The sequence below is a fragment of the Petaurus breviceps genome, unplaced genomic scaffold, assembly GCF_028583685.1.
Source record: "Petaurus breviceps papuanus isolate PSGF00001 unplaced genomic scaffold, PetGlider_PUasm1.0 118, whole genome shotgun sequence".
Taxonomy (NCBI): Eukaryota; Metazoa; Chordata; class Mammalia; order Diprotodontia; family Petauridae; genus Petaurus; species Petaurus breviceps.
In genome coordinates, this window is record NW_027185616.1 from 27,346,473 (window position 1) to 27,374,183 (window position 27,711).

Genomic DNA, 27,711 nt, shown 5'->3' on the forward strand with positions numbered 1-27,711 from the left:
TAATTCTTGTTTAGTCATAAAGTCTTTCCCTCTCCACAAATATGACAGGTAAACTTTTTTTTATCCCATTGCAGTACCTTCAACCCCCTTAATAAGTTTTTTTTTTTGTCATCAGATTAGTTCATTTATACCCACACCCTCACTCTATGTATAACCTTTTTAAAGGTCATGATAATCATATAGATTTCAATATTGACAGTTATCAGCTTCTCATAGAGGGATGTGAATATTTTGTTCTTATTGCATCCCAAGTTATGTGCAAGTGTGCATGAGTGTGGGTGTACATGTGTGTATGTGTGAGTGTGTGTTTTCCTTGTTTACCTTTTAATGTTTTTCTTGGGCCTTGTAATTGGAGATCAAATTTTCCATTGAGCTCTGGCTTTTTCATCAGGAAAGTCTGGAAGTCCCTTATTTCATTAAATGACCATCTCCTTGCCCAAAAGATTATGCTCAGTTTTGCAGGGTAGTTAATCCTTGGTTGCAGTCCTAGCTCTTTTTCCCTACAAAATATCAAATTCCAATCCCTCTGATCTTTTAATGTAGAAGCTGCTAGGTCCTGTGTGATCCTGACTGTAGTTCCATGATATTTGAATTGTTTCTTTTTGTCTGCTTGCAGTATTTTCTCCTTAATCTTGTAATTCTGGAATTTGGCTATTATATTTCTTGGAGTTTTCAATTTGGGATCTCTTTCAGGAGGAGTCTGGTGAATTCTTTTGATAACTATTTTATCTTCTGATTCCAGGACTTCAGGACAGTTTTCTTTGACAATCTCTTGGAGGATGTCATCCAAGCTGCTTTTTTCATCATGGCTTTCTGGTAGACCAATAATTCTTAAGTTATCTTTCCTGGATCTGTTATATAGGTCAGTTGTTTTTCCAGTGAGATATTTTACACTTTCTTCCAATTCTTCAATCTTCATGTTTTGTTTGATTGACTCTTGATGCATCATAGAGTCCTGAGCTTCAATTTGACTGATTCTAATTTTTAGTGAATTATTCTCTTTGGTTAGTTTTTTGAAAGTTCTTTTTTTAGGGAGGTATTTTCTCCAATTAGTTTACTAATTTTACTTTTTAAGGATTTGCTTTCTTCAGTGGGATTTTTTTTCCAATTTGATCACTATAGATTTAAATTTGTCTTCTACCTCCCTAATTTGGCCTTTAAAATCTTTCTTGAGCTCCTCCAAGAATGCTTTTTGGGCTTGAGACCAGTTCATATTTCCTTCTGTGGTCTCAGGTGTGAGTGTGGAGTCCATGTTGTGCTCTGTACTTGGTTGTTCTTGATCACTATATTAAGCTCTAATCGATTTTCTTGCCTTCCCCTTCACCTTCTCAGCTTTCTTCCTTCCCATTGTAACTTCCTATTTCCTAATTTCTCAGGCTGGAAGCTAACGACCTGGTTGTTGACTTTGTGTGCTGTAGCCTCTGGGTGTCTAGATTGAGACCAAGACCAGGAGTCTCAGTGTTCCCCCTAAATTATGTTGAGGGTCACAGAGTAATCTGTGGTGGAGGGGTGGTCTGGCCACTTCAGATTTCTGCCTCTATGCCCCTGGGCTACTGCTCAGGCAGGCTGGTGAGGTAGGGCTTGTTGGGACCCCTCCCCCTCTTCTCTTCAGACTCCTTGCTGCCTCAGTTACACCCCTTCTCAATGACTCCCAAGCCTGAGGCTATTTCCACTATCTCAGGATTTCACTCTGGGTAGGACACTTATCTCTGGGTTTTCTAGGTCAGGGAGGGGAAAATGGAGCAGCCATAGTTTACTTTGGCATCCTAGCCTCTGGAAAGTCAGGCAGGTGATTTCCAAACTCCCATACTGGGGGGCTGATAGCCCAGGAGAAGCTGCTGTCTCTGCTGGGGCCCCCAAGCCCACTCTTACCTAGCTCCAATGGATCCTCCCATCCTGTGGTGAGATGCTGGTGAGACTGCTGTGAATTTCCTTTGGGTTGGGTGAGTCTGCTGGCTGGGGATCCTTCTCTCTCTGCTGTGGTAGCTCTCTAGTCCAAGCTGCTGCAGCCCCCACATGCTCTGCACTCCCCCTACCCCGACCCAAGTGGAAACTTTCCTGGGCTGGATTCTGCCATGTTCTGTTTCCCAGTGGATTCTGACACTCCAAAATCCATTCAGAATCACTTTTTAAAGTTTAGTGAGGGGATTCACAGAGGAGCTTAGAAAAGTTACTACTTCCATTCCACCATCTTGGCTCCATGCTCAAAAAGGTATATTCTTTTTTAAATTTTTTATTTTATGAAATGAATCAAATATTTCCATAACATAGGTTAATTTTTTAAAAAGATGATTGCACATGAAACTGCAAATCTTTTGTGTTCAACTTGCTATTTCTTTTAAATACATAATAAAGTTATCATGTAAATTTCTTTTTTTTTTGCCAACCCCACTCTAGACATGGCTACCATTAAACATAAATATGTTTAGATATACATATGTATGTATATGTGCATGCATGTATATGCTCATTTGTGTGTAAAATCATTCTATATATACTTCTATTTATCAGTTCTTTCTCTAGATAAAGATAGTGTCTTCTTTCGTGAAAATGACTTAGTTGAACAAAATTTTTCTTAAAACAATATTGCTCTAATTGTATACAATGTTCCCTTGGCTCTGCTCATTTCACTCTTCATTGTTTCATGCAAGTCTATCCATGTTTTTCTAGGATCATAGAGTTCTTCATTTCTTATAGCACTGTAGTATTACATCACAATCATTTACCACAACTTTTTCAGTGTTTCTCCAATCAAGAGACATCCCTCCAATTTCTAGTTCTTTGACACCACAAACTCCATTAAATTTTCTCCAGAGGTCTGTCATAGCTAACTTTTCTAGAATTTTATTCACCTCTTTAGCTTCTTTCTTGTTTATTTTGTGGTTAGATTTATCTAGTTCTGAGAAGAGAAAGTTGAGGTCCCCCCACTAGTTTAGTTTTGCTGTCTATTTCTTCCTGTAACTCACTTAACTTATTTAAGAATTTGGATGCTATGCTACTTGTTGCATATATGTTTAGTAGTGCTATTACTTCATTGTCTGTGGTGCCTTTTAGCAAAATGTAGTTTCCTTCCTTATCTCTTTTAATTAGATCTATTTTTGTTTTTTACTTTGCCTGAGATCAGGATTGCTACCCCTGCTTTATTTTTTTACTTTAGATAAAGCATAATAGATTCTGCTGTAGCCCCTTTCCATTACTCTCTGTGTGTCTCTCTACTTAAACTGTGTTCCTTGTAATTCTATTGTAGAATTCTGGCTTTTAATCCACTTTGCTATATGCTTCCATTTTATGGCAATGTTCATCTCATTCACATTCACACCTATGTATATTTCCCTCTATCCTTTCATTCTTTCCCTCCTCACCAGTGTTTCGCTTCTGACCACCACCTCCCCCAATCTACCCTCTCTTTTGTTAGTCCCCCACCTTCACTTAACTCCCTCCCCTCCTATTTCCTATATGGTAATATAGATTTCTATACCCAGCTGACTGCATATGTCACTCCTTTTGAGGAATTTGAGCCAATTCCAATGAAAGCAAGGTTCAAGCAATATGCACCACCCACCCTTCCATCTTCTCCTCCACTGTAATAGGTCTTTTGTACCTCTTCATGCTAAATAATTTATCCCATTCTACCTCTCCTTTCCTTCTTCTCTCAATGTAATCCTTTCTCACCCTTTAATTTTTTTGTGTCCTCCCCTCTGATTCATCTTGTACTGATACCCTCTATGTGCAATCCTTTTAACTTTACTACTAGTGATGCAGTTCTTAAGAACTGTAATTATCATCTTCCCATGCAAGGATATAAACAATTTATCCTTATTTAATCCCTATGTTTTCTCTTTCCTCTTTACTTTTTTATGTTTCTCAAGTCTTAAAATTGAAAATCGAATTCTCTATTTAGTTCTGGTCTTTTCATCAAGAAAGTCTAAAAGTCTTCTATTTCATTGAATGACCATTTCTCCCCTGAAAGATTATGCTTAGTTTCATTGGGTAGGTGACTTTTAGGTGTAGTCCTAGCATCTTTGTCTTCTGGAATATAATATCCCATGTTCTCGGACCCTTTAATGTTAAAGGATCTAAATCCTCCTAAATTCTGTATAATTCTGACTGTGACTCTCCTATATTTGAATTGATACTTTCTGTCTGCTCATGATATTTTCTCCATGGCCTTGAAGCTCTGGAACTTGGCTATAATGTTCCTGAGAGCTTTCATTTTGGGATCTCTTTCTGGAGGTGATGGATTCTTTCAATGTCTATTTTACCTTCTGGTTCTAGGATGCCCAGGCAGTTTTCTTTGATAATTTCTTTAAGTATGATGTCCAGATTCTTTTTTTTTATTATCATGGATTTCATATAGTCCAATAATCCTTAAGTTATCTCTCCTGGATCAAGGAGAGATGGCTGACCTATTTTCAAGGTCAGTTATTTTTCCAATGAGATATTTTACATTTTTGTCTATTTTTTTGATTCTTTTGATTTTGACTGATTCTTTGTCTCATAGAGTCATTGCTTCCACTTGTACAATTCTAATTTTTAAGGAGTTATTTCCTTTGATTAGCTTTTTACTTCCTTTTCCATTTGGCCAATTCTACTTTTTTAGGGAGTTGTTTTCATCAGTAAATTTTTGCACATTTTTTTCCATTTTTTTGTGCATCCTTTGTCCAACTGTTGATTTTTTCATGAATCTTTTGTATTACTCTCATTTCTTTTCCAAATTTTTCTTCTACTCTCTTACCCTTCCATTCAGCAAGCATTTATTAAGGGCCTATACATGACACTTTACTAGGTAGATAAGAGTTGAAAGCAGCACTCCTGGGGGCTTCCAGGAACCAAGATGGTGGAGTAAGCAGGAAATCACCTGAACTGTCCCAAATTCACCTCCAAACAACTATAGCACCTCAAAATGAATCCTGGAGTAGCAGAACAAACAAAAAAAGATGGGGTAACATGATTTTCTAGATGAAGACACCTTGGAAAGTCAGCAGGAAAGGTCTGTCTCACTTAGGTAAAAGGGGAGTGCAGTCCAGGGCAAGCAGTGTCCCAGCAAACCAGCAGCAGACTCTGTCTCAATATGCCAGTGGGAGGCCCAGAGCTCCAGCACAGCACCAGATGAACAGGAAGATGCCATCCCTAGCCCTCACCCCCACCTCCACCCCACATATCTCCATACAGAGCTAGGAAAATAGGCAGATGTCAATATAAGGCTCCCCCATGTGACTCAGAACAGCACCAAGTGAGCTGGCAAAAGCACCAGTTGCATCCCCTCCCCACTCCTTCCTCAGTGCAGCATTAGGCAAGTTTCCAGACACCCCACAGGTCCAGCGCAGCAGGAGGGTTCCCTGTGGGCCTCAGGGCAAGGCCAGAACAGCACCAGGCAAATAGCCAGGGCCCCTAGCCCCCAACATGAGAATCTTGGGACAGCAGCCCTTGAATCCCAGGAGCAGAGTTTAACTTTAAAAGTATAAAAATACATTGGAAAAGATGAACAAAAACCAAATAAATAAACAAAAAAACTGACCATAGAAAGATGTACTGTAATGGAAAGACCACCAAACTTGAAGTCAGAAGACTTGGGCTGAAATCCTGGACTCTGCTACTTATTAGCTGTGTGACACATCATCCCCTTCTCCTCCCAACCAGCTCCACCCACCTTGGCCAGGATAATCAGGTCTGAATTTGACTTTTACTGCTGGATCACCTTGAGCAAATTACTTCACCATCTCTTCCTCAACTTCATTACCTATAAAGGAGATAATAATAATAATAATAAGTATTTATATAGTGTTTTAGGGTTTGTAAAGTACTTTACAAATATTGTCTCCTTTGAGCTTCACAATGCCCCTGGAAGGTGGTACTATTACCATTCCCATTTTACAGATCAGGAAACTGAAGCATAAAACAATGAAGTGAATAATCTGAGTCAGGATCTGAACTCAGGTCTTTCTGACTCCAACTTGAGCACTCTATCCACTGAGCCACCAAGCTATGGACAATATGATCTCAGATGCTCTAAATTTTATGATGCATAAAAGGAGAATAATATTTACACTTTTAATCTCATAAAATTGCTGTAATTTGTTTTTTTTTTATTTTTGGAGGGGGAAGGGCAGGGCAATTGGGGTTAAGTGAACTTGTCCAAGGTCACATGGCTAGTGTTAAGTGTCTGAGGTCAGATTTGAACTCAGGTCCTCCTGTCTCCAGGGCCAGTGCTCTATTTATTCACTGCACCACCTAGCCGCCCCCAATTATTGTAATTTCTTAGTCACAAAATACCCTATCTCAGAATTTGAGAGGGGGAAAGAATCTCAGAGATTGTCTAATCTAAGCCACAGTTGATAAGGAATGTCCCAGATACCTGGGGCAAGCTGGTGGAGAAAAATTCTACAGAGTAAGAATTATGGAGAACACAGGGTCCCAACATCATACTAGTCTTGTTCAGAAGGCTGGGATTGAAAGTGAATAAAAGTTAGCCTTTTTAGGATGAATGGAATGATCCTAGAACCCATTCTTACTTCAAAATAATAAAATAAATATAAAGTTCTGCATTTAGGTTAAAAAAAATAACTGTACAAATTCAAAAGTGGGGGATATGATTTGAAAGTAGTTCTCATGGAAAAAAAAATTCAATAATGTAGCTACTCAGCAAACCAATACATTTGCTTACATGATAGAAAGAATAGTGTTCAAAGTGGGACTGAATAGACCAAATTTGCTGCACAGTGTTCAATTCCAAGCATTACATTTTAAAAGGAACATTAACAAGTTAGATACCAGCCAGAAGGAGTTAACTAGGTTCACTATGAATCAGGAAATTATGTCAATAATAGTAAAAGTTGAGAGAAGTATTTAGCCTGAATAGAAGGAAGTTTTTTTTGTCTTCAGATATCTGAAGGAATATCATGTTTAAAAGGGACCAAACTTGTTTTATTTTATTCCAAAGGACAGAAGTTATGGAAGGGGGAGGATAATTTTGTCAAATGTAGTCAGAAACTTTCTAATAGTTAGAGCTACCTAATGATGACTCTGGGTCATGCTGCTTTGGGAATTTCCCGTCACTATGAATATAGAAGAGACTGGATGACTATCAGAAAGGGGATGGAAGTTGAATTTCTTGGCTCATTTAAACCCTTTGTTGATCTGTGGGTTGTATCATTGTATTGTACTACTCTCAGATTTCCCTTACCATAGATGATCAAGAATTTTGTGTGATATGCTAAGATAAGTAATTCTGAAGTATGAAAAACCTCTTAATTCCTCGCACTAGAGCTGAAATAGCCTTCCACAATACTTCACCAGCTATATAACTCATAGGACCTCCTTCCATATGCTTTCATCTGAACTAGACTTATCCTTTATTCTCTATTCTCATAAGCCATTCCTTGACTCACTTCTTAAAGAACCCTATTCACTGAAGAGGTGTTACCTCACTCTAAGTGAGTACCTGAAAAGGTCTTAGCCTAAAAGGACCAGGGCCTCCCATTGCATCCTGGGTCACCTCCAATCATCCTGATGAATAACTGGTCACTGAAGGAAAAAAGTGAGGCTGGTGACCTAAAGTCAACTGCAAGTCATGTCATCATTTCCCTGATGCCATGGTCCTCTTCAAAAATAGACAAACATAACACAACCTGCTATTTTCTATCTCCATATCTTTACTCATGCCATCTTTATGCCAGAATTTCCAATCCTCTTCCTCATCTCTGCCTTATGAAGTTCATCCCTTCCACTAAGGTCCATTCCAACTGCCATTTCTACCTTTATGTCTTCCTTTCCCTCCATTAGAAAATGATCTCACACACACACTCAAAATTTCTAACTTTTTTTCCTGAGTCTTTCTTTGTACTAATTATGTCTTCCCTTGTATTATAATTAACATTTTAGGGAATTTGCTGGGGTAGATGGGTTAAGTGACTTTCCTAAGGTCTTGCAGTCAGTATGTATGAAAGGTGAGATTTGAACTCGGGTCTGAGGTTCATAGAAGTATAGATTTAGAGGTGGTAGAAACCAAGACCATCAAGTTCATCCCTCTTACTTTACAGATGAGGAAACAGAGGTACAGAAATGTTAAGACTTGCTCACATGGTTTTTTACTCAGTCAAGTGCTTGCTATTAAAAAATTTGATCTGTATCGATAAGCCGCGCCCTATCAGTTTCACAGTCCCACCCAATATCTTTCCCATCCATTCCTTTCACTCTATTCATACCGCCTGAATTGATGATATCTCAGGATTCCTCCAAGTGCTCTAAATATATGGGAAGCTAAGTGGCATAATGACTGGATGTGGAGTCAAGACCTGAGTTCTAATCCTACCTCAGACACTGACTAGCTATGTGACCCTGGGCAAGTCACTTCAGTCACTTAACCTATTTGCCTCAGTTTCCTCATCTTTAAAAAGGGGATAATAATAGCACCTACCTCCCAAGGTTTTTGTAAAGATCAAATAAGATAATAATTGCAAAGTGCTTAGCACAGTGCCTGGAACATAGTAAACATAATATAACTGTTAGCTATTATTATTATTATGCTTTAAGCATATTAATTTTTCTCTGCCTATTATCTAAAAGGGTCAGACATAAAAGAAAGAATTTGAATATTCTTCCTTTCCCCTAGTGTTACCGATTGCTTTTCTTTCCTTGTTTTCTACCTCCTTTTTATATGTTCTTTCTTCAATTTTCTTCCCTCTCTTTCCCTTTTTTTCCCTCTTCTCCATTGTAACAAGGACTGATTCTTTGAAATGAGGCTTAACACTATATCTTTTATCTCCTTTCCCACAGTTGCTTTCTCTTATCCTTCTCCTTGAGTTTCATGGAAATTGTTGTTAGGTGGCAAACTGCCAGAGTCTTTCACAGATACTTCACAGTTTTAATCTATTAGTACAAAAAAGCAGTGGAAAAGAGATAGAAAGAATGTTATATAGTGTGTGGACAAGTTGATGAATGTGTTTTTGTGGGCCTGGGGATTTTATGAACTATGTGTAGATATAGAAATGTATATGGAGGTTCATGTCTCTCTGTTTATAAATGCATAAGCATTCATCTAGAGGGGTGGAAAATATAATATACCTATTATTCTTTTTATTGACATGGTGTGCTGGCCAGTTGGCAGAAGATACAGTTTGAGTACCTTTATCATTTTCTTGTCTTTTGAAAGTCTACTGCAGAGGGATTAAAGAAGCTGCCAAGAGATTTCTTTTTTTCCCCCCAAAATCACAAAGTTTAGGCAGTTTCAAAACAGTGGGTAAATGCTATAATCAATGTAGATAAAACACAGGTCTTCAAAATAGAGGAAACTTACAAATATGAAGGATGTAAATATACCAGGCACTATCATTGAATATGTCTTACTTATCCTGCTGGTACATGTAATAAAAATTCAGGTAAAGCAAGACATTTTGAAAAACTTGGAAGATATATGAAAGGAAAATGATTGACTGGTAATTAATGAATTTATTTTAAATACTTACTGAAACAAATACTGATAAAACATGCTCAGAGAGAGAATGCACCAGTTGTTCAGTGATGCTTTTAAATGGATAATAAAATATTACTTTGCTGCAATTATATGTGCTAAGATAGAGAAATGGAAATGTGAATTTCAGTATGGCTCTAGATTTGGAACTAGAGAGCTTGGGTTCAAATCTCAGATCTGCCACTTACTACCTGTATGACTTTGGGTGAATGGCTGAATTTTCCTTGATACAAGCATTCTCTTCTATTAAGATAAAGGGTTTTATTACTCTACATGCTAATATTTATATGTTATATATTATGTTTATAATTTGCTTTGATACTTTGATACATACATATACATATATATACACAGCTAGGTGGCTCAATGGATAGAATACTGAGCCTGGAGGCAGGAAGATCTGAGTTCAAATCTAGCCTCAAATACTTAACAGTGGTGTGATGCTGAACAAGTTACTTAACCTCTGTTTTCCTTAATCCACTTGTGAAGGAAATGGCAAACCACTCCAGTATCTTTGTGAAGAAAAGCCCATGAAAAGTAAGGCCCACAGGTTCATGAACAGTCAGAGATGACTGAACAATACGCAGATCTAGTGTGAATACCAAGTATCAGGTGTATCTTTGTCAATGTTATCTGTCAATTTATGTTGCAATATTATGTGTGTCTGAAATTTTTAACTTTAGTTCATTTGCTATTGAGATGAACAAAAAGGCTGGCCGTGTTTGTCAAGGACGAAGCTAACATGAGGATACCTCCTTGTCTTGCTCCTGCGTCCATGTAAATGACCTTTTGCCTTATTCCTTGATAACTCTTTTACTTATGTAGGTAGTTGTTCACTTATCCCATTTGGCAATTTTTCAAGAAAGAAAATTCTTCCCTGAGTGGAGCAGAGGAAGAGAAAATACGGAGATCGTGTGATCTGCCATGAGATGAGGGATATCTTCCAGAAGCCCCTGACATGAAAAATGAGCTAATTATTTTCTTTAAACGGTATCGAAACTATCCTTGAGACTTAATTATTTCACAAAACTAAAGGCTTGGACTGTTGAAGTTCCTTCCTGGTGAGCTCAATACAAAAAGGCAAGAGGAGGTCTAGCTTCTCCCTGATGTTTAAGTAAGAGATTTCCATAAGTAGCACAGGTAGGGGAGATACACTCAGCTGAATCAATACAATGTCATTGCTGAATCCTTGATAAATTTCTTCCCTGTTTTGGTTAATTAAATCTTCTTTTCATAATTTCTAATGTTTAACAAGTGTTATTTTGTTCCAATAAAACTACCAGGGGGCCAGCCTTTACTATATCACCAGCCATCACCATGAGACTAGCATGGACCAGAAGAGCAAATTGTCCATAGAACACTATGCCCATCAAGGAGTGTTCCACTGAAAGTCATGTGATAACAGTACCAGAAGACATAAGTGCCCTGAAGTGTCAGAGTTGTGAGTCAGTCCTCCACATAGGTACCTTGGTAACATTATTCCTAATCTGTACTCAGATAGGAATGCACATTACCATTGTACACACACACACACACACACACACACACACACACACAGTGTGCAGTTAGATGACACAATGGATAGAGTGCTAAGTCCAGAATCAAGAAAACATTTTCCTGAGTACAAATCTGGCCTCAGACACTTACTATCTGTGTGACCCTGTGCAAGTCATTTAATCCTCTTTGTCCCAGAAAATGAGCTGGAGAAGGAAATGGCAGTATCTCTGCCAAGGAAAATCCAAATAGAGTCAGGAAAAGTCAGATACAACTGAATAAAAATATACTTTAGATTTGTGGGAAGAATGTTCTATTGTGAATATTTTAGCTGTCCTATTTCATGAAATACCTTTGCTTTGAACTAACTGGGTCCTCGGAATGACTAGAGAAAAAAGTAAACATCTTGAAAGTTGCTGCTGAGCTATGATTTTGAGTGAATGTGATACCACAGAGCAACTTGAGCATGGGATACCTATTGGAGGTACCATATATGTGAGAGAGGAGTGCTCCAGCTGCTACAACTAAATAATTTTATACCCTCTTCCAGCTCTAAGTACTATTATACTACCAGGTAAGGAGAAGAAGAGTTGTAAGGAAAAAATTTAAATGCCAGATAATTCTTAGCCTGTTAGATCTAGAATGGACTTTAAGAGGTCATCTAATTCACCCCCCTCTCCTCCTGAGAAATTCCATATGAATTTTGGGAAAAGTAGCAAATTGGAAAATGTGACTGATTTAGTAAGTCTCACTCTCAAGGAGAACAGTATGCTGAGTTTTGCTTATCTAATTGGGTAGAGATGGAGACGAGTGATAATAAATAGGCATAAATAATCTATCAGGATTGACTACATAAAGACAGAAATTTATCAGTCTCTGCCCTCAGGGAGTTTGATTCTATTGGGGGAAACAATGTACAGGCTTAATAGTGTAAGAGAGGCAGTATGTATGTGGGGTACTGTTTTGGTTCTGCTATGTGGGTTATGTATGTCCATATAAAGCTGTCTAGATGTGACTTGAAGAGAGGCAAGAGTACACATTTCTAACATCTCTTCCCCTCATCCTTTGCCAAAGCAGAATTTGATTCCTGCCAGGAGGAGAAGCAGGAGATTGGGGCCTGAGTTTGGCTACTCTATTTTCCTCAGAGGTAAGGAGTACCATGATAGAATTGTATCTGTTTTATCCTTTAAATATTTTTAGTCTAGGGGAAGTTACTTATAAATTTAAGCTAAGCTCCCAATCACTGTTCCTTAAGAGGGAAGAAGCATCGCAAGCTCTATATCCAAAGTTTTCCATCTCCCTCCCACCAGATTTCAGTTCCCAAAACATAGCAAATAAACCTATGGATCCAAATAGATAGAAAACAAAATCAGAAAAAATATAGATTGAATGAACTCTCCCTTTCGAAGCTAGATAACGGGGGGGGGGGGGGGGAGGGAGAGAGAAAGAGAGAAAGAGAGAGAGAGACAGACAGACAGAGACAGAGAGAGAGACCCAGATCTTATCCAAGGGGAAACTCCCTGGAGACTCTAGTGTACCAAGCTGGGGATAAGAATGTGATCGAGGCTGTTTCTTTCTCTCCCGTTGTCTTCTTTCCAGTCTTTCTCTCATTTCAGCAACCTGAAGCGAGGTTAGAATCGCACATCTTCTCCCTTGAAGTTGTATGTCAGAAGAGCCAGAATCTTGCTTCTCTTCCGCCCTTACTAACTCTACCTCACCCCGAATGCAGGTTTGAGGCATTGAATGATTAATCTCTACCAATGAGAAAAGTCTCATATAATTGGCCCTTAGGCCCAAACATTATACAAATATTTAGAAAATATATACAAATAAATACAAGGTGAATTTGATGAGGGAGGCAGGAAAGGCTGCACATATGGGGTGATATTTGAGCTGAGCTTTGAAAGAAACTATGCATTCTCAGAGGTAGAGATGAGAAGGGAGTACATTTCAGGAAAGACGGATAGCCTGTGCAAAGATACAGAAACAGGCAATAGAATGTTTGAGTGATAAATGCTAATATTACTACTGCTAAAAATGCACATAAGCTATACCTTTTAAAAGGAAAAATTGAATTAAAGATCTATTACTTGCTATTCTAGTTATTAACACACCAAAATCCTTTTTAAAGTACTTTTTCTCTATTTCTTCCATCATCAGAAAATACTTCTCTGGTTGAACTGACTATGTATACTAGTCTATTAATAGGTGGAGCAAACCTTTTAGGTGAGAGCTGACTAAACTCTAAACTATACTTATAGGATTTGGATCAATGGATATACAGATTGAACATCTTTACAATCCCCAAGTGTTTGTAATGGACTAGCTCTGCACTCACCTTCTGCCATGCAAACTGTTCCTTTATGGTTTGTTTTCTTAGTGCTTCATGCCAAACCCTTAAGCAAGCACCTAATCCCCATGACTTTCTTAAATTGCTATTTTCTACCACTCCATGGGATATTGCTCTGCCTAACATGATGGGGCATGATATGATGTATGTCAGAAGTCAAAGGAAAGAGAGAAGAAAACTAAGCAAGAAAAAAACCTTTCTGTCAGATCCTTCATTGCAGACTTGCTGGAAACTCAGACCTACCAATGTAGGTTCTAGTTGTCAAAACAAACTTTGAAAGGTGCTGAAACACCTTTTGACATGTACGAATTGGCAGCCTCTGTGGTTCCTGATTCAGCATAATTTTTTAAGTTTTCTTGGCATGTTCTTTAGGGATTACAGAGAAGAAATTCATTTGTAGCAATCAGAGACTTAAAAAAAAAAAAAAAGAAAGAACCAGCCTATTCAGTGTTTGGGAAAAAAAAAAGGCAGTATGTCATAGTGAATCAAGAGCTGGCCTCATAACCAGGAAGACATGGATTCCAATCCCATCTTGGATACATCCTGGACAAGAAATAAGCAGGTCACTTGGTCTCTCAAAACTCCAAGTAACTCTCTAGAGCTGTAAGTGAGAAGGCATAATATCTGGACTGATAGCAGAAGTTTCCTCAGGGGAAATTCCCTAATTCAATGAAATCATCAGCCCAGAACATTGCTGTGGTGGTGGCGGTGGTTGTTTTGACCTTTGTTTTCTTTTTTTTATTATTTTCTTTTTCATTTATGAAATAAACCAAACATTTGCATAACATAGTATAATAAAAAAGATGATTGCAAATGCAACTGCAAATCTACTGTGCACAAGTTGCTATTCCTTTCAAATATACAAGAAAATTATCATGTAAATTTCCTTTTTTTCCTCCCCCTCAATCCCAATCCCCCAGAGATGGCTACCATTAGACACAAATAGATATATTATGTAAATTAATTCTATATATACTTCTATTTATCAGCTCTTTTTCTGAATGCAGGTAGCATGTTTCTTCACATGTCCTTTATAGTTAACTGGTGGTATTTATAATAGATAAAATAACTTATTCACTCAAAGTCATTCTCTTAAAACAGTATTGCTGTTGCTATATACAGTATCCTCTTGGTTCTGCTCATTTTGTTCTTCATTATTTCATGCAAGTCTGACATGCTTTTCTAGGATTGAGTTCATCACAATCATATACCACAGCTTGCTCAGCCATTCCCCAATTGATGGGCATTCCTGAAATTTCCAGTTCTTTTGCCGTCACAAAGAGAGCTGCTATAAACATTCTAGAACACATAAGCTTTTTTTTTCCCCTTTTCCCTAACCATCTTTAGTAATCGACCAAGTAGTGGTATTGCTAGGTCAAAAGGTATAGATAATTTAGTAACTCATTGAGCATAATTCCAGGTTGCTGTCCAAAATGTTTGGATCATTTCACAATTCCATCAACAATGACTTAGAGTCCCAATTTTTCCATATCTTCTCCAACATTTGTCACTTTCCACTACTATCATTTTAACCAATCTGGTATGTGTAAAATGAAACCTTAAGGTTGATCCATTTCTCTAATCAATGATGATTTGGAGCATTTTATATGATTATAAATTGTTTTGATGTCTTCATTGAAAAACTGTTTGTTCATATCCTTTGACCATTTATCAATTGGTGAATGACTTACATGCTTATGTATTTCACAAAGTTCTTTATATATTTTAGGTATGGGACCTTTATCTGATAAGAGATAATTCTCTCCCACCCCCAATTTTCAGCTTTCCTTCTAATCTTGGCTATATTATTTTTATTTGTACAAAACCTTTTTAATTTAATGTAATTGACATTATTCATTTTACACCTAATTTTGTGGTGTTGTCCCTATTTACTAAGTAGGTCCTAATTAGTGAAATATGCTCATTGTCTACTACGATTGTGGGGTAGACCACCAAAGAGGACATGTGACAATTCAGGAGAAAGCAGTGTAGGAAGAGAAATGGGACTGAGGCACAAATGCAGTCTGAGATCCTGGAGGTAACTGGCCTAGATTTTGGATGGAGCACCCTCATTTTTACCAACAAATATTCACAGAATACAAACTGTATTTCCTACATAGTAAATGATAACAATGATAAAATACCAATTAACATTTATATAGCATTTAATATGAGCAAGGCACTGCACTTTACAGTTATTATCTTATTTGCTCTTCACAACAACGCTGGGGAGTAGCTGTTATTATTATCCCCATTTTACTGGTGAGGAAACTGAGGCAAACAGGTTAAGTGCCCTGCTTAGGGTTACACAACTAGAAGTTGTCCGAAACCAGTTTTGAACTAAGGTCTTCCTGATACCAGGCCCAGTGTTCAATCCATTGCCCCACCTAGGTGCCTAAATATGAAATGTAAGAGACATGGTCTGTTTCTTCAAGATGCTTACAGTTAAGATACCAAGGAAGAGGAGAGAGAGAAAACAATATAAGGTTGGGTATGCTTTCTACCAAATCAATGACAAAATCAGAGGTGCTAAAGGGCTCAAGGATATTTTGGTCACACACTGGGAAGATTGGGGATGACCTCTCAAAAGAACTAGGATTTGATCTGGCCCTGAAGGATCCGAAGAAACCCATCATCTCAACCAGAAAAACAAAACAGAGAACATATAACCTGCTCATAATAAGTCAATAGCATTAACTTAAAGTGTGAAAGACTGTATTTTCTTTATAGTGAACTAATGTACTTAGAAAACTGAAAACCATCCCGTAAGTGTGAAAGTATTCTAAGACTACTAACACGGAGGGCAGAAAGGTGGTGGAAAAAAAAAGGAAGCAATATGGCACCAAAACTGTACATTATTCCAAGAGAAGACCTACAGTGTTTTAACAATACCTTAACTCCAATCTAAAAAAGCCAGTAAAATAATCCTAATCCACCAACACCACCACCTGTACAATCTCCACCCATGCCCCAGGTTTATTTAACTACTTGTGTTTAAATACAAAGTCATCCTTTTTTAACCTATCACATAGCCAGATAAATATAACTGATGCTAATGATAGTCAAAAGAAGAAAAAGCTTTAGAGTTGGTATAGCAAAAAAGTTCATATGGCATTGAGGAGTCCTGAACTTGTAGCCATAGGGAGGTTTTGAAGCTCCTGCACAAGCAATTCACATACCAGAAGTTCCTTACACAGTACTTCAATCACAGAGCCTTCCCATATTCCATATATTAACCAGAAGAGACATTGTCCATAATATCAACAGCTAAGCCTGGTTATGGCTCATAGGATTCCTTCTGAAGGCCTTGAGATTTTATCCATAAGAAGCAGATTAAGACCAGTTCAATGACTATAACTGTAAATGGCAGGGGCAGGCAGGGGAAGGATCACCAAAAAAGATATTGAACTTTAAATTGAAAATCAATGAAAATCCTAGAAAAGAAATAAGGAAGTATACTTTCTCTCATTTGGCAGAGAGGTGGTAGATAACTAGATTAAAAAATTTATGCTGTCTGGCAAGGTTTCTATAGCAGATGTTTTTGTTTAATTCTTTTTCTTTGCTTTAAAATAAGATTCAATATGGAGAAAGGCTGTGAAATGTCTGCAATGTAAAGAAAAAAAATATCAATAAAATTAATTTTAAAGAAAAGAAAAAAGAAATTTCCAGGAAATCTTTTCACTACCCACCATGCTGGCTGGACAAGAAACCAAGCCCCGGAGAACTTAAAATACATAGTTCCTGGAAAGCTTACCTTGGGGCCTTAATGTCCTGATTAGTGGTTGCTTCAGCACCTCACTGTATCTAGGCTTAGGCTTCTCCAAGATATGCTTCATATCATTTTCTGGACATCTCTTCACTGATCACAGACCCTTTCAAACTCCTTCACCAGTTTCTAATTGTGGAACCATAATCAAATCAATGTTATCATTTCTCATGGAAAGGGTGTTTTAATATAATCCTTCATGTTTCCACTAACCACCTCAATAACTTCACAAATCAATACTCCATATCCCTGGGCTAACACTATCCTAAATGTGTTGTCTTCCCCTATCAGAATTATAATCTCCCTGAAGACAAGGATGAACTGGCTTTTGTATTTTACAACCCCACAATTTTTTTTCATTCATTCGTTTGTTCTTACCTATGGCAAAAGAATAGTCTTTTTGACCTCATAATATCATATAGTCATATTAAACATGGAAGAGAATTTAGAGATAATCTAATTCAAATTCCATAAATTTAATATGAGGAAACTGAGACCAACCAAGAAATCAACAGACATTTTTTTAACTGCCTAATACTGGGTTTGCAAAGACAAAAATGGAATAGTTCCTACACATACAGGGAAGTAACTTGTTTTTTGTTTCTTGTGGCTTTTCCCTTTTGTTCTATTTCTTCTTTCATATCATGATTAATGTGGAAATGTGTTTACATGATTGCACATGTATAACCTATATCACATTGCTTGCCATCTTGGGGAGAGGGGGTGAGAGGAAGGGAGGGAGAAAGAATTTTGAAACTCAAACTCTTATTTAAAAATTACTATTTTTACATGTAATTGGAAAAAATAAAACACTATTCACAAAAAATTCAACAGGAAAATGGGAAGATTTATGTATGAAAATATTATTCTGGTAGCAAAAGGATAGATAAATGAAGGGAAGAGAAACTGGGGGCTCAAGCATTGAATCACAGAATCACAAACTTTTAGTTGGAAGGGACCCAACAATATTCTATTTCTAAATTTGCTTTTTTGTGTTTTCCACCAATTATTACTCTTGGTTGGAGTGTATGAGATATTCAGGGAAAATAAGCATGTCTGATGTTAAGCTCTTTCAGGGCTTTTCACCTACTTTTGGTATCCACCTGTCACCTAATTCTCACCTGTGGCTCCAAGAAGCTATAGCATGTTCAGAGGCCACACCCCAGTAAAACTGAATCAACAGATGGGATAAACCAGGCTGAGGGTATCCTCAAGCCCATCTGTGATTTAGGGGGGATGCCTAACCAAGCATTTGAAGACTTCTGTGGTGGAATGGGTGGCTGAAGCAGAGTTATGAAGCACTTAAAGCTTGGTCATATATAGAAGACACCAAGGTTATCCATTGAATCCCAGGCTATTGACAGTTGTTTTAACTTCTGTTTTGCCACTGAACTTGATGACACTGGAAGAGAGAGTAAGGTTGACAACTGCACAACTCTTTCTTACAAATTAAATTCATGCTTAAGTCAAGATATCACTTATCATCCACTACTTCATCTACCTTGAAGTCCTGTGGTGATGGGCAAGTAAGAAAGTAGCAGGTGTGGATACACTAGGAACTGTAGCCACAATCTTGCAGACAGGTGGCCCAGGCTGTTGGATCATCTTCTCACTGGACCAAAGCAGCAGTGGGATTTGGCAGAATCCTGGGTATCTAAGATGCCCTTTTAAGGACCACACTGCTCACCTCCTGGCAGGCCATAAAAGGTACCCTAAATATTGTTTGCTTCATTCAAACCCTAGCCTGATTAGCACAGCAATGGGAATCATGCCTTATAGACAACACACACACACACAAATTTGCAAAGGTGACTCCACTCACTATCAGCAGGTACATGGAATGTGCTCATGCTTATGGACACAAAAACCTACTAGACCTCAGAGACGTACAACTCTTGCTGTGAAAGAGCTCAGCAGGTATCAGATTCAATTAGCAGCCTTGAGTGAAATAAGGCTAGAAAACAAAGACCAGCTTGCTAAAGTCAGAACTAGATACATATTAGTCTGGAATGGCCACTGTGGTAAAGAGTGCTGTGAAGCAGATCTAGTTTTCACAAACAGATCCAACCGAGTGAGCAAGATTGAATGCCTTTCAAAGGAAGTGAAAGATAGGCTCATGACAATGTGACTGCCACTTGTAGGAAAGTGTCACTATACTATCATTAGTGTGTATGTCCCCACCATGATGAACATTAATGAGGTCAAAGAAAAATTCTAAGAAGACTTGGAGACCCTCATCATCAATGTGCTGAAAAAAGGTGAACTTGTAATTCTGGGTGATTTTCATGCCAGAGTAGGTACAGAATATCAGACATGGCAGGGAGATCTTGGTGTCAGAAACAGCAATAACAAAGGTCACCTATTATTGAAGATTTGTATGTTTCATGACCTCATCATTGATGCTGTCTTCCACCTGCCTAACTGCAATAAAAAATTATGGATACATCCTCATAGCAAATATTGACACTTAATAGACTACATTACTGTCAAGAGAAGAGGCTGGCAAGATGTGAGGGGGAGAAAAGCAAAGTGTAGCACAAAGTGCTAGATTGATCACTTACTCATCTTCTCCAAGCCAAACATTAACATTCAGCAAAAGCAGCAGACCCAAGGCAAGACGACTGTCAGGAGAATCTACCTTAACAAGGCTAGAGCATTTTTCCCATCCATTAACAGTTTCTTGCTGACGCAGAGGGAAAACTGAGTCAGTACACAGTCAGCAATGGTGGAGCAGGAGTGGGCGGTTCTTAGACAATGGTGTACGGCACCATATTTGCTCTCCTGGGCCAGAAGACTTGTAAACATCAGAATTGGTTCTATGAAAATGATGAGGAAATTAAGAAGTTACTAAACAAGAAACAAGAATACCACAAGGTTTATCAACAGGATAGCTCATCTGTCTCCCAGAAGGTAGCATTTAACTCCATCAAAAGCAAAATGCAAGTAAAGCTTAGAGAGCTGCAGGATTCTTGACTCAGCAAAAAAAGAAAATGATATTCAGTTCTACACTGTCACCAATAATCCCAAGTGCTTCTTTGATATCTTAAAGACTATTTCTGGGCCAAAGACTCCTATTTCAACTACTCAGCACTGATGAAGTCACACTGATCAATGACAAGGACGTGGAGAGATGGGCTGAACACTTCCATAGTACTCTTTAGAGACTGTCATCAACCAATGCTGTAGCCATTGATCATATGCTTCAGGTTGAAATCAGTCCCTATCTAACCAAACCTCCACCTGAAGAAGAGGTGCCATCAAGCTTTTCTCTAGTGGCAAAGTAACTGATGTTGATTTTTCCCAGCAGAGATCTAGGGGCCATCGCTTATACAGAAGCTGATCAAAATCTTCTGGATTATATGGCAAGAGAAAGTTGAGCTTAAAGATGACTCCATTGTCCATCTCTCTAAGAGAAAAGGAAATAGACTTATTTATGACAGCCACAGGGAGATCTCTCTCCCAGTCATTGCCTGCAAGATTCTTATCAGAGTCCTCCTTTTTTTAATATTATTTTAAATTTATGGAATAAAACAAGCATTTCCATAACATAGCACAATAAAAAAAAAGAAAATGGGACATGAAACTGCAAATCTACTATTCACAATTCCTTTCAAATATGCAGCAAAATTATCATGTAAATTTCTCTTTTTTTCTTCATTAATCAGGTGATTAATCCTCTGGAAGATGGACACCTTCCTGAGAGTTAGTGTGGCTTTAGAAAGGGCCATGGAAGATCATTGCTAAATCATTACCTGGAGAGGTTCTTAGTATTGTCTGTCAGTTTCATTATGACACGCTTGTACAAGTTCTGGATGAAGGACAATGCTCTCAGGCTTTTCTAGTCACCAACAGAGTGAAGCAGCGGACTTGTTCCCATGCTCTTCAACATGATATTTTCTGCAATATTGTGAAATACATTCACCAAGGATGAAAACAGCATCAAAATCAGCTTTCATACTGACAGTAAAGTATTTAACTTGAAAAGGCTACAAGCCAAGACCAAAGTGGAGGGGGAGTTGGTGTATGACTTTTTGTTTGCAAATGATTGTGAACCTAATACAGCCTCTGAGGCTGACATGCAACAGAATATGAATCCATTATCTGCCACCTATGCTCATTTCGACCTGACAATCAACACCAAGAAAATAGAGGTCCTTCTCTACCACCAAGGACAGCGCCATCCACATGTAGAACCACTGGTCACAGTAAATGCAGAAATTGTGAATGCTGTGGATAAATTCACATATCTTGGCAGAACACTCTCCAGGACTGTTCACATAGGTGACGAGGTTGGTGCATGTATTGCTGGAGCTAGTTCAGAGTGTGGGAGGCTCTGAAAGAAAGTGTGGGAAAGAAGAGGTATCAGGCTGCATACCAAATTGAAGATCTGCAGAGCCATTGTGCTGACTACACTGTTGTATGGCTATGGAATGCAGATAGTATACCAGTGACTTGCAAGGACACTGAACTGCTTCTACTTGAATTGTCTCGGGAAGATCCTAAAGATTGCTTGATTAGATAAGGTATCAAACACCGTGATCCTGGTTCTTTCCCAGAAAGAAAAGAGGAAAGGAAAGGAGAGGGGAGGGGAGGAGAAGAGAAGAGAGGAGAGGAAAGGATTGGATTACTATATAAAGTGCTAGTTGAGAAAAGAAAAGTTAGAACTGTTTTGCCCTTTGCTGCTGCCTACAATTCTAATAATGGAATTCCCTAAGAGAGTGTTACGGGAATGAAAATTTAAGCTTTTCCCTGCCCCTTGGCTAGGCTTAAGTGACTCTGAGAACCTTCCTAGATTTGAAAATATACTATGCCCCCTAATAGGTTGAATGTGGTCACATGGAGCCCATGGCGGGAGGCTTGGTTTTCAGGAATGCCCACACCTTGGTGCTGTGTGATTGGGCAGTGGGTCAAGAGGGTTGTGACATTCTCTGAGCCAGGAGAAGGCTATATAAGCCCTGATGTGAGGCTTTGCTTTGGGGCTCACTTTGAGAAGAGTTATGTGCTTTGACCAGATGAGACTCTGGGCAGCCGTTGAGCCCCCTGGCTTTGAAAACCCAGATGTTGATGCTTCCCTCTCTGGTAACTAAGTAGGTATGGATGTAATGGTCAGGCAGCTGGAAGCCTATCTGCTGATCTGTTTCTCTGTCTGTATTTTTTGTCTGCTTGTAACCTCTGTATTCTCTGAAGTTCGGGGTGCTGAACTTTTTCTCCTAAACTAGGTAAATGACATATGTTTGATTAAAGCAAGATTGTTAACCCATTTTGAGTTGCTTTCCTTTAGAAAAGCAGATCTAAGAACTTGTGCTAGCAGCCACCCTGGGGATGCTGGGGTGCTTGCTGCTACAGAGAGTTACCTACCTTCCTCTTCACTGACACCCACTGGTTGAGAATAGGAAATCCCTGAGAACTAAGTGAGTGGACCTTACGGATTCTAGATTTTCAGGTCTGTTTTTCTGAGTAAGCTAATATTAATACTAATACTCAGGACCCAGACAAGGAAAAAGACACGAATAGCTCAATATACCCAAGGCTTAGAGTCTCTGTTTTCATCTAAAAGAGTTTAACATTGCTGAAATTGGAGAAACCCAGAAGAGTAACAATCCAGTCCGGCAGGTGACTCAAGGAATAGAATGTTGCTTAAGAAGAAAAAGGAAATCAAGGCTAAGGAACCACCTTGACATGCCATTCTGACATGTTCCTAACAGATAGGTTCCTGGAAACAGGTAGAGGTGAACAAGCCGGCTCCTTTGTAGGAGAGAAGAGAAGGGGATCAGTGCCACAAAGGTACTAGAAATTACTTTGAGGTTCTAGGAACAACATTGATATGGGGAGCTATTGATCACAGCTGTGACTCCTTAATCCCTACTGATGTGCTTCTCACTTAAAACTGGCATTGCAACATTAATTCTTTTTTTAAATTTTTTTTTATAAATTGAATTTCTTTTATTTTGCTTTTTGAGGGCAATTGGGATTAAGTGACTTGCCCAAGGTCTCACGGCTAGTTTTTGCTTTAAGTGTCTGAGGCCAGATTTGAACTCAGGTCCTCCTGACTCCAGGGCTGGTGCTCTATTCACTGAGCCGACTAGCCACCCCACAACATTAATTCTTAAACACACAACAAAGAAGGCATGAACTTATTAACCATTGCATAAAATTTACTCAAACACCTAAGTCACACTCTCCCACTGGCTGATTGTTAAGAATAAATATGCTGAATAAACAAACTCATGATTTAGAGTGTTAGAAGGCTACCCATCTGTATTTATTCTTGGAATCTTGGTAAAAATCACTCTTTTACAGACCCAATCTGCCTGTGCCAGTTTAAGTTGGGGAGTGAGCCCAGAAAGGATCCTACATATATAAACATGAGCCATCATCCTATAAGGTAGATTTGTTGTACAGGAAATAATGTTCATTAGTGACTCCCTATTTCATTATTAAAAAAGAAACATCAAAGAGTTTGGAGTCTAAAATATGTTTAACATAGACACAGTTCTAAAACAACAACTCATTCCAGGTACTTTTATGAGACTGTATTTTGGCTCATTTTCATCTTTCCAGTTCTCCAATAGGACCTCCTCATCCTTTGTGCCATTTTGGTTTTGAGGTAGCAATCAGCTACTCACATCTATGAGACTGTAATCGTGTTCCATTTGCTCAAAATGCAATCACAAAGAGTTAAGTGCACAAAACAACATAAACCCCAATAGAAATCAAGGACATCTTTGTAAAAATAAAATCCAGTCCTTTTCCAAAGTTTCAGCCACAGAAATAGTTGGGGTGGGATGTAGACAACCAGGGCAGCATGTATGTGAATTTTCAAGAGGAAAAAGCATTCCTCAGGTATGAAGGGGCTGGTAAAGTCACGTTAGCTGTAATCTCTATTGCTGAAAAGCTGCCAGAAACGGAGAGATGTTTCAGTTATATGCAGCACACCTGGATTGTTACTTCATCTCCTTATTCTTTGGCACTTCATACAAAGATGCAATTTCTCAAAAGTATGTTTTAAAACAAGTAAAAATTGTGCTATGAGCCAACAAAAGACTAAACATCCATAGGTTCATTGGTTAGTACTGAATTCTAGGATTTTTAAGGGAGTGGTTTTGTTGAGATAGTGGACACTGACGGCTCATTGACCTTCAGAGTGGCAGCATGCCGTTGGGGAGGGACTTGGTGTCAGACAGACCTAGTTTCAAATACCTTCTCTGATAATTACTAGTTATGTGACCATGGGAAAGTGACTTAACCTCCCTAAGTCTGTTTCCTCATCTGCAAACTTCGGCTAATTATACCTATGTTAATTATCTCATAGGGTTGCTATGAGGTTCAAATAATGTATGGTTAAGGGTGATGTAATTGTCAGCTGTTGATACTCTGAAAAAAAATGACAAAGCCCACTCTTATTAGGGATCGCCTTACTTTTCACTTTTTGCTCTGGGACACAGTATTTGAGAAAATGACAGACATTCTGATAGAAAATAACAAAGCAGTGGAAAATAACAAACGCTATAAAGACCTACAGAAGAATCTGCTCATCTATATATATGTCAATGACTTACTGTGGCACTGTCCATAAAGACTGTGTCTTCAAGAAATGACATTCCTCATTCAATAGAGTGAGCTAAGACTTGGTTCAAAAGAGCACATACTATTTAAAGGCAGTGTGGCACAATGAAAAGAGAATTGGCTTTAGAATAAAATATCTTCAGTTCCAAATTATGCCAATTATTATTTGTGCTACCTTAGGCAAATCCCAAAGCCTCACTGGACCTGAGTTTCCTTTTCTGGAAAATGAGGAGAATTGAATTAGATAGCCTTAATGGTCCCCTCTAACTCTAAAACTATAACATGGAATAATCTGAAAATGTGAGCAAAGAGTATTTTTTATTTCTCTGATTCATTCCAAAAATCACAGAGAATAAACCTGTTTTGTCTGTTTCAAATGGAACCTAAACTCCAAATGATTCTGTCTCCAATGATTCATATATAGGAAGTATATATCTGTGAATTACTTCAAAGATTCCTACTAAGCATAGTAAAGCATTCACCTCTTTCTGAGATTTACTACATATATTCCTGGTGTTCTTGGAATAGATTTTAAATGCAAATAATACTCCACTTATGAAACTGGTGTTAATATGTCAGGAGTTTTATATAATTAAAGAGGATTCATATCATTAAAAAAACTCAAAACAAATTGAACTTATAAAGGTTAAGTACCTGGAAAAGATTTGAAAATTGAAAAATTCTAAGTTTAATGAGGTTTTCCAAAAGAAACCATGTCATAATAGGGATAATGTTTGTGACCAAAGGCCTCATACTTAACTTTGTAGAGAAATGAATGCATTCCCAGATTTTAAATACATAATAAAACATTAATCATTAAAATAACTTGGGACTGGTTAAAGAAAATGAAAATGGAATGGACAATATTGACTACATAAGTAAAATCTAGGAACAATTGGACTTAGTAGGCTAAGGGAGCTATAAAAAGTCAGCAGAGAGCAGTTGGCAGAAATTAGGTTCAGACCAACACCTTATGCCATTTTCCACAATAAGTTCAAATTGGATGTGTACTATAACTATATATATATTTGCACCATTAAAAGAAGAAGAAAAAGAAATATAGAAGAATGAACACAGCCTTGCAAATTTATGGCTAGGGAGAGAATTATTCACTAAACAAAGGATGTGATTATAAAAGATTGAATAATCCATGACATAAAGTTTAAAAGCTTTTAAATACTATAAAAGATTGCTCTAAATCACTAAAATAATGGAAAAAGACAAAATAATGCAAGTATAATGAAAATTTGGCAAAATCTTGCTGCAATTATTATAGATGGGATATAGTACATAAGAGCCATAAGGAATCCGTATTTGCATATTTATATATACAAGTACATATACTTGTATATTTATATAAGTTCCTATCATTTTGCCCCCCAAGTAATCACATATTCCCATTGGTAAAGATCAAAAGCAGAACAGAAGTTTCCAAGTTGTTTTCCCCCCTTTTGAAAGATGATACAACAATTTTCTATGGCATCTCACTTGGCAGATGCCATATATACATACATATACATATTCAGATCTAGATATCTCTATTATTTTTAATTTGCAGGACTGTAGGCAAATCCACTCTAACTCCTGTTAAATGAACTTTATCCCTGACAAGGAGCCCATCATTCCCATGTTTGAAGCAGAGTTTCAGACATCTAAAACTCTTTCTTAGACATATCTTCTTAAGCACCTGTTCACTTCCTAAACCGACCTTTCTCTTCTAAAGTCCATGCCAGTGGTGACGAAAACTTTATGCCCTCAAGGTTTTCAGTTCCATATCCAAGAGTTTATATTCCTTTATAATTTATGTATTACTATAATTCATACCGTAGAGAAGTTCCAAAAATTTGTGTTTACAGCAAATTTTCTATAAATCTACTGTGATTATTTTCTCTTTAAAATAATTCTATGGTGAATGCCTTTGTAAAATGAAAAAGTCTTTTAAAAAAATTGAATGACCCCCCCCAATTTATTTTTAAATATGTATTCTCATATTTAAAAGGATATGTAGCCATAGAAAATAACCAGGCACACAAATACATTGATAAATACTGCCATACTGTCATTATTATCACTGTTCATTGTAATTGAACACATATGTAAGGAAGAGAGGACTGTGATTCCTCTCTCCTACAATTTAGCAAATGTAATCACTGAGGGCCCAGAACATAATCACAAAGTTTCAAGATGTTAAGGAATGTTTTATTTTTTACAGTCCCACAATAAATGTGACTAAGTAGTTAATCAGCTTAAAAGAATTTCAGGGCGTTGGCCATTACAAAAAGGTAATTGATACCACCTAGGAAACATCTTATGATTTGTTTGAGAAAATTTTCTCTTGGGTCTATGTATAAAAGAAATAATTCATTCAGTGGTGAAAGAATCCAGACTTAAAGGTACTTTGGAAGGTGGACCCCTTTTCATGTATCAGAGGCAGCAAGGTAAAGGAGACTTTCTCTCCTTTCTTCCACTCCCAACAATCATGTCATCAGACTTATTGGATGACAAAGAGATGATGCAACCAACCAGGAGCAGGGATGCACTCAAGACCAGCAAGAATACACAGAAAGATAGGCATCCAAATGAAGATACTTCAAGGAACCATGAGTTCCTTACACCAGAGATGAGTATGGGCTCAAGCAAGGTGTGGATTTTGAAAGTACAGTTAAACAACTCATCAGGAGAGACATTGAGGAGTAGCCTAAGGCTTCTACAAGGGAGAAAAAAAACACATAATCTCACCCAAGTCATACTGTACAAAGAATTATGACTCACTAACATACTCAAGTGTGAATTCATTATTACCAAAGGCACAGGACAGATTGGTGATAGAGTGTGCCCCAGGCTTTTGGGGAAAATGTTTTGTACTAACTCTATAATGCAATATTTATAAAAGCCTTTGCTAAAAGCTAATTAAGTCTCTAGACTGATTGTTAATGAAAAGCCCAGCAATGGGGGAATTATTTGCTACTATGGTAGAAGTAGTCACGTACATAGGTCTCCAAACCTCAAATGAGTACAAGTTGGGGAGTATCCCAGAATAAGTTTTACACATGTAAATATAAGAAA

At 37.8% G+C, this 27,711-nt stretch overlaps 1 long non-coding RNA gene across 1 annotated transcript; it reads left to right on the forward strand.

Annotated features, from left to right (window-relative positions):
* Positions 1-1,098: 1,098 nt before the first annotated feature.
* LOC138160767 (uncharacterized) lies at positions 1,099-14,499 on the forward strand. The gene is made up of 3 exons (XR_011168208.1): positions 1,099-1,912; positions 12,041-12,110; positions 13,225-14,499. It is a non-coding gene; the product is annotated as an uncharacterized lncRNA (long non-coding RNA).
* The last annotated feature ends 13,212 nt before the right edge of the window (positions 14,500-27,711 follow it).